The 13819-nt window shown below is 45.8% G+C and overlaps 1 pseudogene; it reads left to right on the top strand.

Moving 5' to 3' along the window:
* Window positions 1–12401: 12401 nt before the first annotated feature.
* LOC108528148 (voltage-dependent anion-selective channel protein 2 pseudogene) lies at window positions 12402–13249 on the top strand (annotated as a pseudogene).
* Window positions 13250–13819: the final 570 nt, after the last annotated feature.

The following is a 13819-nucleotide window of genomic DNA, read 5'->3' as shown; positions in this document are numbered from 1 at the left end:
TAACCCAGGTCAGGGGTCAGAGAAATTATTTAGGAAATGACATTTAAGCCATCACTTCCCCGAAGGGTAACTGACAACAACTAGGTCAGAAGACAGGCCCAGGCAGGGGAATCTCCACAGGGAAGGGCTCTGAGGTTTGAAAGAGCTTCACATGTTCAAGGAGGACAGAAATGAGGGTGTGAGGATGGGGAGATGAGTAGAGGCCAACTCATGCAGGGAATGTGAATGTTATCCCACACAAGGGTATGTGTAAGCTGGGGAGGGCAACAGTTTTAAAAGACCATTTTTGCAGAAGACACTGGCGGGAAGCAGGAGTAGAAGTAGAGATGAGCTCTGCGCTGTTCCTCCTGCGCTGCCGCTCCTGCGCTGCTCCTCTTGCGCTGCTGCCCCTCCTGCGCTGCCCCTCCTGCGCTGCCCCTCCTGCGCTGCCCCTCCTGCGCTGCCGCTCCTGCGCTACCCCTCCTGCGCTGCCACTCCTGCGCTGCCACTCCTGCGCTGCTCCTCCTGCGCTGCCGCTCCTGCGCTGCTCCTCCTGCGCTGCTGCTCCTGTGCTGTCACAGGCACAACCTCATTACACCTCACAACAGCCCTAGGAGGGGTGCTGTGTGCCCTTTTCTTCCAAGAGGCCGGGGCCTGCCTAGAGGCTGCTAAGTTGGCAACCTGTGGAGCCAGTGCTCCAATTTCATGCTTTTGCCTGCTAAGCCTTAGTCCCCTTTCTTTAAATTGCCTCCCATTTACTCTTCATCCCCCTGAAATAGGGCTTTGTCCCCTCTGCTCCCTGTACGTGTCTCTACAAAGTCACAGTGATGTGCGGCATCCATTCTCCTGTCTGTACGAGACTTGATGCTGCCACTGCTCCTCCCCTGGCTCCTAGGACATTGCACTGTCCTGGTTCGCCACCCGCCTCTCTGTCCACTCCTTCTAAGCCTTCTCCAGCTTTTTCAGCTTTGCTAATTCTCTCTGGATGGAGGCTCCTCAAGGAATCTGTCCTGGCTGACTCTTGCTTGCTTGGGTGCTTTACCCCACAGAGGAGGCTCCAGTTATCACCTCCTCACTGTGATTCCCAGTTGTCCATCCCTAGCCAGTCTCCTGGTCTTAAGCTCTGAAACTATACTGGTAATTATCAGCATCTTCTTCTGGAAATCAGCATGATGAAAGACACCAGACCTTCTACCCATGTTTTCTTCTGTTGGTTAATTACATCACTGTCTACCAAATTTCCCACTGCGGAAACTTATTCCCACACCTCTCCCTACACATCATTTCTTCCACATCTAATCTGTCATAAGTCATCCAATATTACTTTCTAAATCCTTTTTCAGTCTTTCTTTCCCATCCCTATGGCCACTACCCTAATTCATGTCCTGTCAACCTCCTTGGCAAGGTGTACAGGGCCCCAGGGGTAAAACTAGGATGAAGGGGGCCTATGCCCATTCATCATGGCCCGTTGTAACAGGAAGCCAACGCAGAGGCATCAGGCCTTCTTCCAGAGAGGGAATGTCATCTCTGTGCAGGGGTGGCTAAAAGGAGGCCAGCTCTCCCTAACCCAATGAGACCAGCATGTGAGTTTGTACAAATCTGTCCTGGGTAGGTCTCCCTGCCCCTCTCTCCCACTAATATGGTACTTCCCTCCCCAAAGGGACCGATCATTGCCAGCCATGCCCCATCACATATTCACACAACTCATGGCTGCTTAATGTGGTGGACAGATTCTAAGATGGCTCTCAATGCCCCCTGCCTCCTGGCATGTAGGTCCCTTTGTATGTCTCTCTCTTGACTGTGGGCAGGACCTATGACTTGCTTTTAACCAAAAGAACACTGCAAAGGTGGTAGGATGTCATTTCCATAATTAGATTACGTGAATTATAATTTCAATCTTACAAAAAGACTCTATTGCCTTCTTGGCTTGCATCCTTCAATGAAGCAAGTGCCACTTCAGAGGGCTCCATGTGCGAGGAACTGAGAGTGGTCTCCAGTTGACAGACAGCATTGGCCCTCTGTCCAATAACCTGCAAAGAAGTGAATTCCACTAGCAACCACATCAGTGAGCTTGGAAGTGGATTCTTCCACAGTCGAGTATCAGATGAGAGCCCAGTCTTAACCAACACCTTGACTGCAGCCTTGAAAGCAGCCCTGAAGCAGAGAACCCAGCTAAGCTGTGTTCTGATTCCGACTCTCAGAATATATGAGATAATAAATGCATGTTGCTTTGAAGTGCTGAGTTTGTGCTAATTTGTTACATGACAACAGGAAATAAATACACTTGCTGTCACTTCTGTGTGAACAAAGGGAGGTGAGCTCTTTCTGCTGTAAGCAGGGGCATACAACAAACAGAGGTTCACCAACCCACCAACCTCAGCACAAACCCTCAGGACCACCCCCATCTTACTGGCCTTTCCTGCACATTTCTCCCCATGCCAACTTCTCTATCATTCCCTGTACCTATATTTTCTCTGCTCAGAATGAATATCTGTCCCCTTTTCTTGGCCTGTAAAGTACCTTTTATCCATCCTGAACTAGCTGAAATGACACCCCCTCCAAGAAGTCCTCTGAGATTGACCCCTCCTCTGGGATCTCATAGCTCACTAAGTATCCCTCCACCCTGAACCAACTACAGGATCTTGTGGCTCTCTGCCCTGAGGTCTCACTCACCACTCGGTGCCCCACACTTCATCGTATTCATCATTTTATACCCAGGGTCTATTAAGTATATGAGGCAATAACTGTGCACTGAATGTGTGAATAGTTCAGCCTCACATACCTCCTCTACCGGGAACATCGCAGCCTGCAAGGACCATCCTGAAGAGAAGGCAAGGCCTTGCTGTCACCATGGCGGCCTGCTTTAAGAGTCTTATCGTATGATATGTATGTAAGAGAGGGAGCTACCTTGGAAGGAGAGTAGATCTGGGTAAATGAAAGGCCCTTTTGTTGTGTTCAGAGCCAGGATGGTTTTGGATATGCGAGATGTGCAAGCTAACCTGCACTAGGACAAAGGAGGAAGCGGAACAAAGGGAAACCGGAGACCGGGAGCAGAGAGCCAATGAGATGCAGGGCACTGGGGATGACAGAGGGGCCACGGTCCATGAAAAATCCCCAGTGGAGGGCAGGCCAAGGACCAGGGATGTCTAATGTGCAATTCGAGGTTGTTAGCATTGCTGTTAGGGCTGCCAGATTTAGGGAAAAAATTCAGGGGTGGGGGGTTCGAGGCAGGGGGAGACATACAATGAAAAAAATTATCCATTGTTTATCTGGAGTTTGAATTTAACCGAGTATCCTGGGTATTATCTGGCAACCCTGAATGCTATGACATAAATCTCTCCTCCTATAGATTTACAGTCACATCTATAATTAACATCATGCTTCGTACAATTTAGGGTGTTTTGTGGAATTACGTAAGAAGCTAAACTGGGGCTCTGGGACCACGGGGGCACAGAACAGGAGTAGCACAGGGGATTCAGGGTAACCCATGAACTGAATTAGTTCTGTGGAATCAGGAGTTTAGAGCTGGAGGCGACCAGAAAGGTGACCACAGTGGGGAAATCTTAGGAAAGGCTTGAAACTTTCCAAAGCCAGAGACTGAGGACTTGGAGCAAACTTATTGAGACAATCTTATTGAGGACTCAAACGGGGAGTGCCCAACTGTCTCTTCCCATCCACTCCCTGCCCCGCCAACCCACCCACTAGGGGAGTTTGAGATGGAGGAGCCACAGCACAGCAGCAAAGCTCTTAACCTATGGCGGGGGGAGGCCTGGAGGAGTGGGAGGGGAGGGGTGCCCAGATGGTCTAAGAGGGGATAGAAAAGCCCCAACAGGCTCACAAATGCACAAGTTATGTGTGTACATCTTCCTGAAAAGAGTGGCTGAAATTTTCCACCAGGCTCATCAGAACTCCTGATGTGAAGAGCGCTGGTGGGGGCAGTTCAGCACCCTTCTCCCCTCTAAGATGGGAGATGGCTCTGGCAGAGGAAGGTGGGCAGCTCTGGCTGTGCCACTCCATCAGGGTACAACTAGTCCTGGCTGGTGGCTATTTGAGGAGAGACCATCAGTTCACAGAGCGGCCCAGCACCATTAGCTTTGAGGCCTCACAGTTCCTCTGGGGCTGAATCTCTTAGGGAACCAGGCTATGTGGTGCCATTCCCTCTGGGTAGTATGGCCAGTCATGGTGCTGAGCTCCCAGCAAAGTACCAAGTATACCACTAAGAGGCAGGGCACTCCCAGCCCCAGGGCACTTCGAGCCTGAGTACACCTGGAGAAACAAGTTGCAGCCCAAGTTCTGCAGCCTGGAATGCCAGGCCCTGACCATAGGGCCCAGCCTCAAGTTCAAGTCTCATCTCTGGGCACCCCTTTACTCCACCTATTCCACACTAACCCATTCAAGCCACAACGGGCATCTCACTTTTCTCTACACACGCCAGCAACATCCATACCTCATGCCTTTGTACGTGGTGATAGAATTAAGATGTGACTGCAAATGCTTTAGTAGTCTTCCCTTCATAAGTTGGAGCCCAATTCCCTTTCCCTCCAGTGTGGGCTGAATTTAGGACTTCCTTCTAACATGGAATAGTGCAGAAATGACAGCAACTTCAGAGACTAAGGCATAAAAGGCATTGTGGCCTCCTGTTTACTTTCTCTCTCATCAAGCACTCTATGGAAAGCTGGCTGACACATCACACAGATACTCAAGAAGCCTCCAGAGAGGCCCATGTGATGAGAAGCCGAGGCCTCTGGCCAATAGCCATCAAGGAACACAGGCTTCTGTCCATTGCCCCAGGAGAGTGCTTAGAAGCAGGTTTTCCAGCTTCAGTCAAGCCTTCAGATGGCTGCAGGCCCAGACAACTTCTCAGTAGCAATCTCGGGGGACGTCCTGGCCAGGTCTACCAGCTAAGCTGCTTCTAAACGCCTGGCCCACAGAACTGTGAGGTAATAAACGTTTGTTGTTTTAAGCTGCTAAATTTGGGGGTAATTTGTTACACAGCAATAGATTACAAATAAACACACGCTCTTTCCTGGACTGACATAGCTTCCCTTCTCTACTTTCTTTTTTTTTAATTATTATTATACTTTAAGTTCTAGGGTACATGTGCACAACGTGCAGCTTTGTTACATAGGTATACATGTGCCATGTTGGTGTGCTGCACCCATTAACTCGTCATTTACATTAAGTATTTCTCCTAATGCTATCCCTCACCCTCCCCCCTCCCCCCAACAGGCCCCGGTGTGTGATGCTCCCCAACCTGTGTCCAAGTGTTCTCATTGTTCAACTCCCACCTGTGAGTGAGAACATGCGGTGTTTGGTTTTCTGTCCTTGCGATAGTTTGCTGAGAATGATGGTTTCCAGTTTCATCCATGTCCCCCTTCTCTACTTTCTTTTCCTTGTCCTTCGAAACACCATGCAAATGCCACCGCTTCTGCATCACCTTGCACGGTGCTGAAGGTCTAATTCGCCACTTTTCCCCCTGGGCTAATTAGGCAGTGTGCATAAACCCCCATTATAACCCCTACTGTATTGAATGAGAAGCATTTACTTACTGCCTCTCTCTCTCTCTGTCTCTCTCTGTCTCTCTTTCTCTCTCTCATTGCAACTGGAGCTCCTTGAGGGATTATGTCTTGTTCATCTTTATATCACTAATGCTTAGCACAATAGTAGCACTCAATTAATATTTGTTCAATTACTTAATTCAATGAATTAACACAGAGAAAGCCTGCGTAGCATAGTGCCCAGCCTCCTATTGTTCACAAATATGTTCATTTCTCTGTTTGAGTTCAGTAAAAAGGGAGTCAGTACTCATAGATAACTGTCTACTTCTCTTTTCTCCCATTCCCAGTAGTAATTTGTGACCCTTGTGTCACACTTATCTTCTCTCTTCTCCAGTAAGAGAGGAATTCGGAGTTCTGATGAGGCAACCTAGGTTCAAAAAAGTTAAATGACTTTTCCAAGGACATGGAAATGATATGCTCAAAATCCGTTGCAAGTAGAAATTCAATAACATGGCTGAATTGTACAAACATCCTGCTAAATGAAAGAAGCAACTTCTATAAGAATGAAATTGTGATTTCATTTCTATATAGCTTAAAAACAGGCAGAACTAAACTATAGTGCTTAGAGATACATACACAGGTGATACACCTATTAGGAAAAGAAAAAAAAAAGAGAGTATCACAAAAGTCAGGATAGCGGTACCCTCTGGGGAAGAGGAGAATGATGCAGTAGGGGCTCTTGAGATTTCTCAAGTACTGGCAATGGTTCATTTGGCAAACTGGGTGGTAATTAGACAAATATGAAAAAAGTAATGAAGCATAAATCTTATCTCATTAATTCAAAAGTTACTTTTTAAAATGTTCATTCTGGCCAGGCATAGTGGCTTACACCTATAATCCCAGCGCTTTGGGAGGCCAAGGAGGGTAGATCACGAGGTCAGGAGTTCAAGGCCAGCCTGGCCAACATGGTGAAACCCTGTTTCTACTAAAAATACAAAAATTCTCCTGCCTCAGAGATCCGGCCACTGCACTCCAGCCTGGGCGACAGAGTGAGACTCCATCTCAAAAAAACAAAACAAAAACAAAAATTAGCCAGGAGTGGTGGTGCATGCCCATAATTCCAGCTACTTAGGAGGCTGAGGCAGGAGAATTACTTGAACCCAGGAGGCAGAGGTTGCAGTGAGCCAAGATCATGCCACTGCATGCCAGTCTGAATGACACAGCAAGACTCCATCTCACAAAATACATAAAATAAAATAAAATGCTCATTCACTTGGATGTGCCAGTCCAGAATCAGTGAGAATTCAAGATGGGGCATGAATTGAACCTTGAAGCTGTAGAATGGGAGACGCATCTGCCCATAAGGCACAGTGGGACATGGGCTGTTACGGGGCACTGCTTCTTTTGGCAGTGACTGAGTTTCTCTTTCTCTTATTTTATAGAGGTTTCAAAGCATGGCCCTTGTTTCTGTAGCAGTGGGCCTCAGGTTTCCTGAGTGAGCCACACGCAGCGGGGGCAGGACTCCAGGCATCTGCATTGGCCACAGCACAGCTGCTCTGCTTCCACCTGCTCCCTGCATTGGGCTTCCACCAGCAATTTCATTTAGAGAACAGGTTTTGATGTAAAAAGAAAAATGTCAAACCTTCCTAGGGCATCAATTCTCCCTTAAATACTAGATACAGGATTTGAAAATACTAAAATTACTTTTCTTTTTAAAAAAGTTTTCTATACCAGACTACACTAAGATAACTTCCTTCAGGCCTCCCTCTGGTCCTGAGTTCTGCTCCCCTGTCCTCCATTCCTTCCAGCTATGCTCTCCCACTTCTGTGCTGCAGACAAGGCTGCCTCCCTGGGGCACATGGGCCCATTCTAACATTGCTGGCGCACCCACTGGTCTTCTGTAGGAAGCTGCGGCTCCCAGGAGGTATAGTCCTCCGGTCTGTACAGGGCGCAGTTCATATCTGGGCCACAGGAGAAGGAGCCTAGGGGACAGTTGCAGCCACTGTAGTTTGGACTCCACAGGGCTGAGCCGTGTGCTGCCAGGTCTGATGTCGCTGTTCTAGACTAGTCTGCCGCTGGGCCTCTGGGTGTCTCCAGCTCAAGACCTCTGGACTCTTCTGCAGACCTGCTGGCTTCCAGAGCCGCTGACATAGGAGTTCTTCAAGCTGCAGGCCACCTGATACCCGCCAGAGCAAGCTGGGTGCAGCGAGGACTAGTCACACGACTCTGCCCAGAGCCAAACTCAGTGAGCCAAGTCCCAGGGAGCCAGAACGGAAGGGGCCGTGCTCAGTAAGGCTGCCCAGTGGGGTGGGAACGTGGGTCCGAGCTTACTAGCCCAGTTTCTCACCTCTCGGGGAACCAGCATCCTCCAGAGAAACCTGCCCATTGTGTCCCTGAGACTAAATTCAAAGTCATGGACAAGATGGATTATGTAACCAAAGGCAACTGTTCCTCTTGGCCTCACTCCAGTACTTCCTTATTAAAAACAGCTAAGACCATTCACTGAGTTATTACTACATTCCGGACATTCTGCTAAGCACTTTATATACAGATTTGAGCCAATCCAAGCCAATCATACCTAAATTTTAAGTACTCTATTTAAGTTCTTTATTTTATCAGTGTGTTAGTTAACCCATGGGAAGATTAGGTAACCGTTAGGGTCACCATTAATACAAGTGAGCCTAAGTCTGAATGGCCCCATTCAATCTATGGAAGAATCAACTGCAGTCACACTGCTTCGTGCTCAGGGAAGCCCGCTGTGGCTGCCATCTGTGCACCTTTAATGTCCCCCACCACCACACCTCCCCCAACCACATTGTTTCCAGTTCTCCACTCTTCCCTGTCCTCATCAATCTTCTACGACTCTTACTTTCTAGGAGACACCTCCAGAGCTTGCTTCTCTGGAGGCTTTCATGTAGAACAAGTGCTGCCCCGACAAGGTCCTCAATGGCTTCACAAGGAACCTAACTTCGAGGTAACATACTCGAACTTGTAGGCCCATCCATGTTCATGTCTGCATTCATGGCTACAGTCCAATATTTAGTCCAATATTTGATGATCCTAGTGATATCTCTAAGGGGCCAAGAATAGATAAAATTGTGCTGTGCGATCTGCATGCCTTGGACAAAATCCTAATCTCCTTGTGTATGTTTCCTCATTGATAAAATGGTGAGAATACTTGTAACCTACTTCACAGGGTTGTTGTGAGGATTAAATGAATTAGCACACACAAAGCACTTTAAACCTTGCCAAACTCAATAAGCATTTGTTATTAGTGGTAGTAGTATTGCCATTTTATTGTTCTTACCAAGGCAGGAAGGTATGCAATAAATTTTGGAAAGAATTCTATCATGAAGATAAAATTTTTGAAGTGCTTATGATCAAAGGGCTCGTCTTTGGGTATGTGAGAAACAAGCTTGCCCAGAGACTTGCACCCCCTGAGCTGCAGGATAACAGCAGGATAGCACCAGAAGGCCACAGGAGATAAGAGATGAAGGTCCAGGGAGTCATCCAGTTAGCTGGTCTTTCTCAAGCTGCCAACATAGATCCCTTTCTTATTCCTTTTTCCAAATGGTTAGATGGAACTTTTTAATAAGAAAAACAGCACTGATATCATAATCACTTTTCCAGTGGTTTCATCGTCACCCACCATCTTATGCCCTTGCTCTACTTCCCAAAGACAGAGACTGGCCTCTGGCCTTCCAGGAAATCAGACCCAGCCTCCACTGTGGATTCACTGACTGCCACCATTGCAGGTCTCCATCTAGGAAGGGAGTGGCCAGATAACACGAGCCTCCTAGTGGCTCCATCATAGCTGACCCAAACCACAGACCAAAGGGTTGTGCTTGCTAGATTTTATTTTTATCATGACCACAGCTTCTGTGGAGTCTCTCTATTCTGAACACTGCAGTAATAAAGGTTTGTCTTTATTAATGAATTGGTTTAATTCAAAAGAAATCTTTAGACTTCCATCTCCAGCCAAGTTGAAATAAAAGAAACCATTTTTATCTCCTTGGCTGAAAAATTAAAAACAAGACAAAATATTGAACAACATTGGACATCAGGCAATGAAAGGTAGCAATACCGGAGAGATGAGAAGCAAAGGAGGTGAGCGCTGTGACTGCCTCAGTTTACTGGCTGGAGAGAGTTTCCAGGCCCCTAAGATAGGAAGGAAGAAGCCAAGAGGATCTCAGTTTCAGAGATGGAGCTACGAATCTGGGGAGGCCACGGCCTCTAGAGAGTGCAGGGCAGAGTACCAGAGAGGAGAGAGCACCCCTGAGAGGAAGCCCCAGAGGTGTGCAGGGGGTCTCCCTGGAGTCTTCAGCTGAATCCTGATCCACGCATAAAGGTAAGGAACCTACTCAAGGATGGGAAAAGAAGCACCCTAAAGGATTAGAGAGAACAATCCACAGAGCCAGGAATTGTTCCTATTCCTACCAGCCAGAGTGTAAAACTTTATCATTCATGGGGCATCAGATAGAGTACTCAAAAGGGTCTTCCCTCAATAGTGGGGGAAAATTAGCCCACAAGGAAATGCAGTTCTGGGCCTATCTAACAAAGCTTAAAAGACCCACAGGATCAAACTCAACTACATCCCGAACAAAGCTCAAGAATATTTATAGAGATACAAAAATATTGTGTACTCAATAAGGTAAAATTCACAATTTCTATAATGAATAAAAAATTTTCAGGCATGTATAAAGGCAAGAAGATACAGCCCATAATAAGGAAAAAAAACCAATCAACTTAGACCCAGAACTGACAGAGATTACAGAATTAGGAGACAAGGACATTAAAAATATTATTATACTATTTATCCAAAATACTGACAACACCAAATGCTAGTGAGGATGTACAGCATCATTCACCGCTGGTGAGAATGCAAAATAGTACAGCCACTTTGGAAGAGGGTTTGGTGGTTTCTTACCAAAACAACAACAACAACAAAAGCCTAGACATACTCTTACCGAATGATCCTGCAATCTCACTCCTTGGTATTTACCCAAATAAAAGTTTATGTCCACACAGAAACCTACACATGGCACATGGGTGTTTACAGTATCTTCATTCATATTACCAAAACTTGGAAGCAACCAAGATGTCCTTCAGTAGGTGAATGCATAGAAGCACGGAGGAACCTAAAATGCACATGGCTAAGTGAAAAAAAAAAAAATCTGAAAAGGCTATACACTGCCTTCATCTTAATCCCAACAAAAATGACAGAGAAAGAATACAAAAGGCAAACACTCATAATTACAATGAGAACGGAAGAAGAAATGGCAGGTGGTGAGAGCGATCCACATGCTTTGGGGAAGTTGAGAAGCAGTTGGATGAGTGGTAACTGACGTGGCAGACTTGAGAACCTTGAAATCAAAGCTAGAAAGTGGAAAAATGAAAAAGAAGCAAGGCAGTGCGCACCTCAAGCCTCAGCAGGGCTTAGGAATCAGAAACACCAGATATCTTTGAAAGCCAGAATGTAGGGGCAGACAGAAAACCATGGGATTTGTAAAAAGTCTTCATAAAGAGCAGTTATTCCCCAAGCCTGTACTATCCAGCAATGGTACCTGCTCACCCAAGTGGAGGAAAAGAGGCTTACTCTCTGCAGAAGGTAAATTAGAAAGCCTCTGGAATTGGAGATACCAATAGCAGCTCAGAAGATGGTTGAGACTTTTTATTTTGGAAGTGGGATTAAGTGAAATCTACATGCTTTACTGTGAGTCAGCCTTGTACATCCAGACATACATATGGCTGACAGAAGATTCCTCTTGGGAAAACTGACCAGCCCCAGGAGAGAATACCTACAGATATCCACATCTGGGGGTCTCCTAACAAAACATGGCTGAATACAGAGAAGGTTGGAAGACTGTGAGGTTCATGCATGAACTAGAGCTTCTAATTAATTTTTATGTGACTCATACCAAAATAAGTATGATTAGCTAAGGATCACCTGCCTTCTGAAGAACAGCTCTACAATCAAAAACAAGGAATAAAACACATTAACAGATAAAACACACTTGGAGAAAAGAGAGTACAAGAGCATAAGAAAATGCCAGCAAAACTTATAAATAATATTCTCAAAGTGATACAAGATATTGCACCTGCGAAACGGAAAAGGGAAGCGTAAAAGGGGGATATGTTCGAAAACAGGTTAGAGTTGACAGCAAAACTTAGAAATTCAATGGAAAGTTTACAAGATTTTTTCAGAAAAGTCACTCAGAAGGTTAAACAAAAGAGAAATGAGAGAGATGGAGAGAGAGAGATTCTGATTGAAAACCAGAAATAAACAGTAGCACTAGATTAGTCCAGAGGTCCAACATCTGAATAATCAAAATCCAGGAAGAGAAAACAGAGAAAAGGGAGAAAACATTTTTAAAGAAAGAGTAAAGGAAAATTTTTCTATAACTGAAGGATATAACTTTCAGATTAAAATCACTCATGGAGTGCCCAGCACAGTGAATGTAAACATATACACATACAGACACATAGACACGGGCACTTACACACAGACACAGACTCTTACACACACAGGCACACAGACACACAGACACAGGCACACAGACACACAGACACAAGCACTTACACACATGCACACACAGAGACACAGACAAAGGCACATACAAATCATACAGAGGCACATACAGACCAAGACACTTTATCATAGAATCCAGAACACCAGAAGTAAAGAGAAGAATCTCGGAGGGCAGGGGCTAGGGGAACAGGTCACATACAAGGATAAAGCATCAGTGGCATCAGACCTCTCAACAGCAATACTAGAAGCTAAAAGACAATGAAGCTCCTTCCCTTGCCCTCCAGCCATGGCAGGTGCAGCTCCATGAGTGAGTCCAGTGGCCTCACCTGCAAGTGGAGCAATAGCAGCAGCCTCACTAAGGAGACCACCAGATCACCTCTTCCTCAGTCCTGACCATGTCGACCTACCGACAGACCTGTACACAGCCAGTGTGTCTTCCTCCATCACATGCTCACCTTGTCAAAGCTCCCAGAGAGGGTTTCGACAAAGGATTTGGTTTTAAGTTGGTGAAACGAGGTAAAAGCAAAGTCACGTGGTGGTGTGGAATTATCAGTCTGGTTCATCTAATACAGACACCGGTAAAGTTACTGGGATCTTGGAGTCCAAATATAAATGGTGCAAGTATGACTTGACTTTCACAGAAAAATGGAACACTGATGACACTCTGGGGACAGAAATCATAATTGAAGACCAAATTTGTCAGGGTTCGAAAATGATATTAGATACTACCTTTTCACCAAACATAGAAAAAAAAGTGGCAAAATCAAGTCCTCTTACAAGAAGGAGCATGTAAAGCTTGGCTTTGATGTTAACTTTGATTTTGCTGGACTTGCAATTCATGGTTCAGCTTGCTGGGTACCAGATGAGCTTTGACAACACCAAGTCAAAGCAGAGGAGGAATCACTTTGCAGTGGGCTACAGGACTGGGGACCTCCAGTTGCATACTAATGTCAATGATGGGGCAGAATTTGGAGGATCAGTTTGTCAGAAAGTATGTGAAGATCCTGATGGTTTAGTAAACCTTGGTTGGACATTAGGTACCAGCTGTGCTTGTTTTGGCCTTGCAGCTAAATTTCAATTAAAACCCACTGCTTCCATTTCTGCAAAAGTCAACAACTGGTTGACTGGGGCGGGCTACACTCCACCCCGGAGGCTTGGTGTGACCCTGTCTGCTCTGGTAGATGGGAAGAGCATGGATGCTGGAGGCCACACACTTGGCCTTGCCCTGGAGCTGCAGGCTTAATCCAGATGAAAGAAACCTCTGGGAATGGATATCAGAAGATTTGGCCTTGATGTATTTCCATTGTGACTAGCAGGCTTTTTCCCCCTGAGAAGGTGATTAAAATGAAGGATGATCTAAACAAGAGCTGTATTTTAAATCTTTAGACAGTTACTTGTTAGCTGCTTTCTAGTTCAATAGGCTCTCTCTCTAGCTACCAATGCTGCAGTCCTGCAGTTATCTGTACATTGTTTAGATGTATTTAACTGTTAAATGTGCTACCCACTAATCATGAAATAGACCTTTACGAAAACTGCACAGTTGTGCTCGCATTTGTTTTTGTGTTCCTTTACACACTGAATATTGTCATTGCATGAGATGAATCAGTGGACATTTTAAGATGAGGTTTAAATTATTTTTGTCAAATTCAACCACCATTAGAATTATTTTGGTATCCCAGAACATTACAAATCATGAATAAAACAAGCATGTAATTAATGGCTCCAAGTACCTACCAGCGAGGGTCAAATCTCCCTGGTATCTTGCTACTACTTTGTTTTTCAGGTGAGCATTCTGCTCTTCACCTCAATCTGT

The sequence above is a fragment of the Rhinopithecus bieti genome, unplaced genomic scaffold (assembly GCF_001698545.2).
Source record: "Rhinopithecus bieti isolate Rb0 unplaced genomic scaffold, ASM169854v2 scaffold_3040, whole genome shotgun sequence".
NCBI classification, from domain to species: domain Eukaryota; kingdom Metazoa; phylum Chordata; class Mammalia; order Primates; family Cercopithecidae; genus Rhinopithecus; species Rhinopithecus bieti.
This window is presented reverse-complemented; position numbering and strand designations above follow the sequence as displayed.